Source organism: Lontra canadensis, unplaced genomic scaffold (genome assembly GCF_010015895.1).
Source record: "Lontra canadensis isolate GAN:19392208 unplaced genomic scaffold, GSC_riverotter_1.0 scaffold1, whole genome shotgun sequence".
Classification (NCBI taxonomy): Eukaryota; Metazoa; Chordata; class Mammalia; order Carnivora; family Mustelidae; genus Lontra; species Lontra canadensis.
Window position 1 is genome coordinate 77,137,755 of NW_022630995.1, and position 9,953 is coordinate 77,147,707.

A 9,953-nucleotide genomic window follows, 5' to 3' on the forward strand; every position below is an offset into this window, starting at 1 on the left:
GGAAATGCCCAGCAAAATTAGGAGAATAGGAATAAAACTTTGAAACCGAATCACAGAATGCTCATGTTGCAGGTTAGGTTTCCTGAGGTACAGATCCTGAGATGGAGTTGAGTGTTCAGGATAAATATTCAAGATTGCCCTTAAGATCAGAACCCTAAGAAGGTAAGGGGAGGGAGCAGGCTTGGACAAACAAAACACTGAGTTGTCCTGCAGGCCCAGTAGTCATGGGAATACCCATAATGAGCTACAAAGTTAAGTTGACCTAAGAATTGACTTCAAAGTCAGATACAGGATGTGTAGTTTTCCTTAGTGTGTTATTGGGAGTGAAGACAAGTGAGACATCACCTATTTCAACTCAGTTCTCAGACCTATGGTAGAAGATGTTCATTTAGCAAATTTATCTTTTATAATGAATTGGTATGATCAAGGGATGTGACAATGGGGATTAAGCTTTGGTTTTTGTTGTTGGCATGTTGGACATTTGCAGCAACAAGAGCTGTATGAGTCTTGGTAAAGTGAAAGCCTGTCTTTCTGGACCCCTGAATAGTCTATTTCAGCAAGCACCATGATGGCCAGTGATAGTAAAGCTGATGTCAACTGGATGAGTCACTTTACATACTTGTTTATTGCCTTGTTCATGGTAGAGGCTCTCTGGTCATCATTAACCTGTGGTGTGAACATCTTCACACTTTGTGCCTACTCTCACATATAGTACTTTTTCCTCTAACCCAGACTTCCCTTTCATGACTTTCCTTTGTTTTTCCTTATATTTGCTATTGCCTATTAATAAGTATAAATTTCAATCCAGCACCATATCTCTTTCCATAAAAAGTGTTTGGCTCGGTGTTCTGTTCATTAATGGAATTTTCTCTTGTCTTTCAAGCTCACCACTGAATGATTCTGTAGAAAATTTTTATCCATTTTTGGCTTATATCCATACATACAATTTTCTTTCTCCTCCTCTATGAGGTAGTCATAGAATCCTTGTATACTACTGTAAGTGCGAGTCAAGGGAGGTAGACAACATGGGAGCCAGCTTGTGCATCTTGTTTTTGCTGCTGATTCGGTGTGTACTTGAAGGATGGATTTCTGCCTTCTAATGATGGATCATTGCTTGGGTCACTTGCACTTATGACTTGATGCATCTGACATAAGTCAGTTCATGATAGGCAGTCATAGCCACATGGCCATTTGGTGTCCATAGTGAGATGTTCGACCTGTATTATGCTCCACTAGACCACTAGTAATTGTGTTCAGAGGCATATGATTTTCTGCTGCAGGTGGTACAGCCATACTCTAGAATGCTAGGGGCCTATGTTATGATTTTACCATTAGGGCTTGCCGTGATATTTATAAGGCATCTCTTTCAATTACTGATGTCTCTAATACTAAAGGACCTATTAAGTCATGAGGCCAATGAGACAGAATTGCCATAATCACAGTCTCAATTTGATTCAGAGCTCTTTTTTGTTCTGAGCTACAATGAAAGTTGGCAGCATTTCATGTCACCTGGTCAATTTTCAAACCAGTAATTCCAGGGTTGAAGTACGCTGTATCTACTTTCTTGGACCATGGCTGCTGCAACTGTTTCCAGTTTAATCCCCCGGAAAGCAGACTCAACTGAGATGAAGTTTGGGGTCCTAGATATGTGCTATGGAATGCCTTTGTGTGGGATCAATATATATGAAAGAGAGAAGGAAGAGGAAGTTTGGGCAAAGGGAGAATCTCACTGCAAATTAGGTGCAATGACCAAATCGGCAAACCACAAGGTAAAATGGAACCAGAAAGATCCTTCAGAATCTTTCCAATTTGAATTGAAATTATCAGGTCTTTTTTTTTTTTTTTAAAGTTTTATTTATTTATTTGACACACAGAGATCACAAGTAGGCAGAGAGGCAGGCAGAGAGAAAGGATGAAACAGGCTCCCCACTGACCAGAGAGCCATATGTGGGGCTCGATCCCAGCACCCTGAGATCATGACCTGAGATGAAGGCAGAGGCTTAATCCACTGAGCCACCCAGGCACCCCGAAATTATCAGGTCTTCATCAGTGATTGAATGCACACCACCTCAGAAAGGAGCATGATCTTGAGAGAGGAGACTCCCTTAGCTGAGACAATCCCTAGAGGGAAATAGAAGGCTCTTTGCCACTGGCACAGCTAGAAGCTTCAACAACAAAACTTCCATTTGAAGACTTGACACATGGCACAATCCAGTACAGATTAATGATAGGCTAAATATTTAACCTTTAGAAATGGGGAAAAGGCAGATGTTACATCATTAAAATGTTGCAAAGTTCTAAACGTGATTTAAAGAACTCTGTGGGCATAACCCTGATGGCGTAATAAATGAACATTAGCATCAGCAACATTTTCTGATATGGTGGGAAGGGTGAGCAATTGGAGAAGAAACTCTGAGTTGAAAATTCATCTTTGCCACTTTTTAGATATTTAGTCTTAAGTCTCTTAAACTTGTTTGAGGATCATTTTCCTTTTCTGTGAGAAATAAAAAGATGTCTCCTCATAGCTTTTTTGAATGTACTGGATACCTCTGAAAGCATTTAGAATAGAATCTATGATACTATTAACTATTTAATACTTTTAAAAGCAAATTACAGGATTACAGCAAATTACAGCAAAATCAAGCCCCGCATCAGGCTCTCTGCTCACCAGGGAGCCTGCTTCCCTTCCTCTCTCTCTGCCTGCCTCTCTGCCTACTTATGATCTCTGTGTCAAATTACAAATTTTTTCAACTTAGTATATTAAAGAACATTTCAATAAGATATTTTATCACCTAAAAATTTTGTTACATGTAGTTTCCTTACTTTCAAAAAAAATACTATAATTATATAAATTAAGACATGTATATACAAAAAGCATACACATACAAACACACAAAAATAAAGATGATAATATTATCAGGTGCAAACACTAGTGGAAATTTTGTAATAATTTCATCAGTAGATGGAAATTATATATTTGAAAATATATACTTCTTATATATTTCTCATATACTCCTAGTTTATTCAACATTTCTTCTCAATTTTACTTTAATTATCTTGATAGCTATTTTTCTCCTAGACTTAATGATAGATTTCATGCTAGAGATGTCTCATATTCAGTATTTTGAGCCTACTGCATAATAATTTAATAAATTAATATTGAATGAGCAGATGAAAGAATAAGTGAATAAGAAAATTTATTAAAAATTAATCATTCAAATGCCATGAAATCCAAAAGAAACAATCCCAGCAATTAAGATAACTATAGATAACAGGGATCCAGGAAGAAATGTAGATGATAAGGCATTATTTGATTAATGCCTACCATCCCCACCACACTCTGTGGTCAGTAAGGTCAAGAAAGAATATGATTTTGTACAACTGCCTGTGTCTGACAGTTGGTTTGTACTCTGTAAATATTTCTTGAAAGAAAGGGTGTATGAATAAGTTGATAAACTGAGTCAGGAACTAAGACGAGTATGTACAAATGCAAACAGAACTTGAGAGGTTAACTGCAATGACTAGTTATCGCCAGAGGGGGGAAGCGAAGGGAAACAGAGCAGCTGGCTTAGTTGAGGAAAAGTTACTCCTCAGAAAGCCTTCGAAAAAGGATGGTTACTCCAGTGGCAAGTTATGGTCAACTATTTAGAAGAGTTGTTTATATGACAGGGACTATGTAGGAGTTACAGAGGAAGTTACTCCCAAAAGCCAAGTCAAGCCTTTAGTCAAGATCAAAGGACACTGTGTCAAACTGGAAGGGGAAAACTAAAATATGATATACTGGAACAAAACAAAAAAAAATCGGACTACAAAGCAAGAAATAATAAGGCTTCAGACATGTAGTCAAGTGGAAAATCTCTTCTGACAGTTCTTGGGTTGCTCTGGGCATCTTCAAACCTCTCGATCTGCTCTTGGGACTAAAATCTTTGCTTCTTACAATGACACAAGTCTAGCCTTATATCTGGGGTTTATTACCTAACAACAGAGTATATAGTTTGCTTTTTAAAAGTCGTTACATATTGAAGAAATGAGAGTTAATCAGCACCCCTTTATCACAGAGTCAAGAAATTATTCAAGAAAGAAAAGCTGGTGAATGTTAGCCATCAAAAACCAATGAAGTTTTAGGTCAGAAATCTAGGGGGAAAAATGGGTTATTTCACCTAACGATCCTTACATCTTATAGTCGTTCTCAAATGATTACATGGAGCCCAGTATCTTCTCTAGGTGTAGTGACAACTGTGAGCATGGGAGATGAGTCTGTAGAAGGTCTTCTTTCAGTACAGACTTTCCCCATATCCTTGGCTGTGTTTCCCTATGATGCCATTCTGACTTAATTTCCTGTTTTTTTTACTTCAGTTCTTAGTTTTAGAATCCCAGTGTGAACTTCAAAATGTAATTCAACCTTATTATGCATTCAGTGTATGATTAGGTACATGTATGAATTAGGAAAATGATGTTCATAATGAGGCTGGCTTCTCAGGTCAAAAGACATGATTTTAATAGAGGGTTATAGCCAAAATTGTTCTTGATATTACTTTCCATTTCCCTGATTCTTGGATACCAAAATAAATACAGATTAAACCTTGATTTTATCACTTCACTGTGGATTCTGATTTAAATGTCATTCAATTCAACATTCCTGGATTAGAAACCCAGTTCTGTTAATGATTACTCTAACTTCAGATAGATCACATAACCTCTTTTTGCTAAAGTTACATTATCTTTAATTTCAATATTTAGAGTAGGTACCATGTAGGAGGGTCATCAATCCCCATGTTAGAAATGATATGGCATGGAAAAAATTTTCCTATTTCTACATTCGGAAAGCAAACAAGCATGCTTGTACATACAGATACAGACAAATACATCTTAAAGGCTTAAAACTCATTTGAATTTTGAAGACAGATACAGCATATGAAAACACATAATTTACTTCTATCTATTTTATAGGTAAAGATTGATTTAGAAGTTAGTACAGGTTTTTATTCAGTTAAATTACTAAACTATAAATTAGAAGGGTATTAAGAATTATAATGGGCGTGGTATCATAAAAAGGGTGGAATATACTCATTTTTGTCTTCGAACCAGAAAATAATAGAGTCTGATGTAACCAAATACACCAGCCTACTTTAGGTAGGAGCTCAAGAAGCATACATCAATGAGAAATTCCCAAATCTGCAGCAACAAATTAATATGTCAGCAGGAATGGTTCTAGGGAGTGTGTGTTGGTGGACAGTCGACAGGAGTGTAGCACACAGCTGCAACAGCATACAATTCTGACTGTCTAGACTCAGATAGCCCATAATTTCCTTCTTTCTCTGTACAAGTTTGAATAGGTTAATGACATCACCATGACATAAATACTAGGTGGGAAACTTAAAGTAACGTTTTCTAATCTTCTATACTTAGATTTTTGTTCAAAGATTTGCTCTTTCCTTAAAGATATTACTTCGAATAGCCAGTTCTCTAACTTTCTTAGTTGTCCCTTTTTACCGTGGTTTGATTTTTCTGTGCAGTTACAGGGCACAGAGATATCTGCTTATAACCAAAGAAGTGTTCTAGGTCTTTTCCAAATTTCTTGTCTATATATAATTTGTTTTGCAGCTATCTTACCTTTACTGTTTGATAAGTCCATCAACTGATGGTTTGGAAGTCTAAATCCTTTGATCTCTTATTTTGACCTTTACATTAAAAATAAATCCCAATCTCCCCTAACCAAATTTATTAATGGTACAACAGCACCGTCATTTTCATCTTAACTTCTCATTTTTCATTATTCATCATCATGTATTATTATTTTTACTCTTTCCAGAAGTTGATGGTTAATGTCTTTGAAACTTTTCTCTTTTGTAGATTAATCTAAGTTCTTAGGTGAGTTTTCTTCACCCAGTTGTTCAGCAATCCAAATGAAAATGAAATTTAGTTGAGGAAGAAATTAGACCTTCCAGGTATTCTGAAATGCACATTCATGTTTCCTTTTCCTATGTGCATTTTTATAAAATATGATTTCCCCCTTTTCTCCTCTCCATATCTGTCTGTTCTCTCAATTTAGGAAGAATGTGTCTCTTTAAAATATAGTGCCTGGGTGGCTCAGTGGGTTAAGCCTCTGCCTTCACCTCAGGTCATGCTCTCAGGGTCCTGGGATTGAGCCCCAGGTCAGGCTCTCTGCTCAGCAGGGAGCCTGCTTATACCTCTCTCTCTCTGCCTGCCTCTCTGCCTAAGTGATCTCTGTCAAATAAATAAATAAAATCTTTAAGAAAAAAAATAGAACACTACTTTAGTGAATCTTTCTAGAAAGAAGATATTTGTGTCAGACTCCAAAATCAAGGCATTTCACAAGCAGATATATTTTGTTTTGGGTTAAAAAAATTCTGATAAGAACAGATACTCACTTGATCTTAGCCAAAAGTCCGAGAAGCGATTGGGTTAAAAAAAATCTATAGAACATTTCTCTCTCACATATATTTTATATATAAATTTATACAATTACTCTCACAAAAGGGTTTAGATCATTGTTGTAGCCATTAAACCAGTTACTTCAGCTGGTTCTCCTGTATAATAATATTGAATGTAATAAATTGGGCTTTTTACTACCCATGTAGCACTATGTGATGAATAAATATATTTTTATATTAGAAATGTATCACGTGACTTTCCCTCCATTTTTGAAGTAAATAAAATAAATATAATGAACAAATGTGTGTAAATGAACTCAGAATTATGAAACGTTGAGAAAAACAGCTGAATCAGCAGTCTGTTGTTTTATTGATGCAAATAAAACTGATTCAAAAGATGAAAGCTGAGGCTTCAATATCATGAGATACAGGATATTCTTTCTACATAAAATAGTCCAGAAGAAATGCTTCTTTTTCTGTGTTCAAGAACTGAGCAATAGCTGAAATGTGCTCCAAATGTTATCATTTAAGTAATTACATTTGTTTTATACTGAAGACTATTTTAGTCTATTAATGATAATAATAGGCAGTAAGCAGATTTATTTTGGACATCTATTATCACAGAGTGTAAGCTTTTTTTTTTTTTTACAAAATGTGCTGAATAACATTGTAATATTTCATAATGCTTTATTGATTATACTTTTTAAAGAAATTATACAATTTTATCCACATTATTGACTTCAGAGATTGTATAATATGTCCAAAATAATTTTTAGTTATATAGTAGCCTGTTAGGATAACAAAGAAATCCTTTCTTTCCAACACCTACTTTTGTCTTTTAGGGAGATATAGGAACATATCCAGCATGGAAAAGAATAAAAGAACTGGAGAAAGAGAAAACAAAACAAAACAAAACAAAAAACCCACATTTGTTCTTGTAGTTCCAGGAGATCTCCACCAGGTGGCAGATGTTTATAGGCATCTTCATAATGGTTTTTCATTTATACTCTAAAATGACTCAACAAGAAAAGTGTATATAGAAGAGGCTTATAAATGATTTATTTGATTTGGCAATTCCAGTAAAGTGTACACAAAATTACCAAATTACCTTTCTTTTATCTTTAATGTACAGTGTGCTGTGGTCGACTCTAAAAAAAAAAAAAAGTAAATGTTACATTTTTATTATCACATTTAAAGCAGTGGTATATGTCCTCCTAATAACAGAATAGAATTTATTCTCTTATAAATCCACAAGACAAGCATAAATATTTCTAAAATTCTGCTCTAAATTATATCAAATGCAACAAAATTCTATTGAGAATACCAGCATATTTTATTATTCAAGAGCATAATATAAATCAGTTGCATTTTACTAAATTGTAGGCCCAACTCTATTATTTAAAAAAAATTGATGTCCCCTACGTCATTTTTTTAACCACATTTGCCTATCCTCTGGTACTCCAGGGACAACCATTTCCATGATTTTTATAGTTATTATTCCTATGAATTTCCTTATAGTTTTCTACAGATTCTGACCCTAAATAATATATTGCTCAGTTTTGCATGTTGTTCACTAATTTTAATGTAGATAATCTTCTACGTCTTTTTTCCCTCCGTACCAAGTTCCATCTGTATTACGTCTAAGCCAGTGTATATCACTGCCATCCATTCCTTTATATTAATATCGAACACTGTGTAAATATTTATTAATTTTACTTTTGCTGGATGCTTGCATCGTTTTTAGTTTCTGAGCTAATACAACAAAGCTTTTAATGCACATCGTCATATGTTTCCTTTGGTGCACATGTATGCATTTTTGAGTCATACCATACGCATATCTTCAGTTTTCTGACATAACAACAAAGTATTTCCCAAGGTAGTTGTTACAGATTTATGCACATATTAACAGTTTACCGGTTTGTTTCTTATCCTAACCAAAATCATGTTATCAGACTTTTAATTTTTGTTGACCTAATGACTTTAATTTTGCACCAATGTTGCTAATGTAAACTAGTTTCCCTTTCCCCCCCAAATCTCTCTATATTCTACTGGATGATTTGTCTTTATTTATGTAATTTTTATGTATTTCAGTTATTAATACTTAATGTTAATTTCATGCATTTCAAATATCTTCCACTTTTTGCCCCCCCCATTTCTTTCTGAACATGACAATAAGCATTATTCAACGTGCTCTAGGGTAAGGGATCTTTGATTATGGGGCAATGAGCACGTTGCAAAAACGGGGAGATCTCTTCAGCCCAGCAGGAGTCTGCAGTCATTCTCATGCCAAATGAAAGCTACCCTCGTCGCCGGCAGAGGGCACTGCAGCTCTCCACAGACCTGGTTCTTTTCCACCAATTGGCTTTACCAATTGATTCTGTAAATCCTGGATGACTAGACTCAGGTGACCAGCTTTTAAGCAGTCAGCTTGATGCCAGGCCACTCCCGCGGTCATCCATACACAGAGAAAGCCTTGAGGATGGAGCTTCTGGAGAAAGGCCAGTAGGGACTGCCTTCTGTAGCAGAGAGTTTCCAGCTTCTTTCGTTTAGGCTCGGTGTCACCGCCACAGGAGCATCTAGAAATCCTGGAAATAGGAAAATCCGAGGATATTATTAGCATTGTTTATCACACATCCATCATCCTCTTCCCTAGTGGTGTTTAATATTTCCTTAATGTCAATCATTGTCTTCTCTCTCACAAACGGGGTTTTCATAAATTCTTGCATCGATTTCAACCTCTCTTTTCCCTCCTTGTTTCAATTTGCTTAATCAGCACAAATCTATATTGTACTCAGTTTTAGAGTTATATGCAATTTTATTCATACGTGATATATGACAGATTACTTGTGTCTTATTTCCTTTATTTATTTATTTTTCTCTTTTGCTCTCTCTCTCTTTCCTCTCTCTCTCATGTGGAAATCACCCTCCTTCCGATTTGTTGGTTTTAATGAGGAGAAACAGGTAACAGGAATTTGAAAATTTTTATATCAGGCAGTGATGGTTAAAGAGAACCTACTGAATAGGATCTCTTCTCAGGTTGGAGGAAACTACTATGGACTCATTCCTGAGAAGGAGGCCTAAACAGCCAATATGGGGATAATGTAAGTTTGAGACTTTACTTCCTACAAAAAAAAAATAATAATAATAAAAATAAAAAGTGCTGATAGCTGCTGAAAAATCTTTTCCTTGTATTGGAATAATGCATAAGATTGAACTATAATAAGAAGAATATGGCAGACCTAGGACACTACTCATGAAGCCACATATTTTACCTAATCTACATTTATAGTCTACCATTTTCTGCCCACAACTGAGATTTTTTTTTTTCATTATGCAGACTTTACTCAAATTTAATTGACTACTTACTATGCTGTTAAATGTCTGATACTAAAATGCCTTCAGAGATTAGGTGAGGAAAATAAATGTTAGAAGTATGCAAAGGTGACTGAGGGTGGATGTTCCACCTGAATGCATAAAATGTTAAGCTAGTTTAATACTACGAGGTTAGTAGCTGTAAGTGAACAACACTTGCCCTTCCTTTTTCCTGTACTTTACACT

The 9,953-nt window shown here is 35.4% G+C and overlaps 1 pseudogene; it reads right to left on the reverse strand.

The window, feature by feature from the left end:
* Window positions 1-6,275: 6,275 nt before the first annotated feature.
* On the reverse strand, window positions 6,276-6,422 carry LOC116871953 (annotated as a pseudogene).
* Between the last annotated feature and the right edge of the window lie 3,531 nt (window positions 6,423-9,953).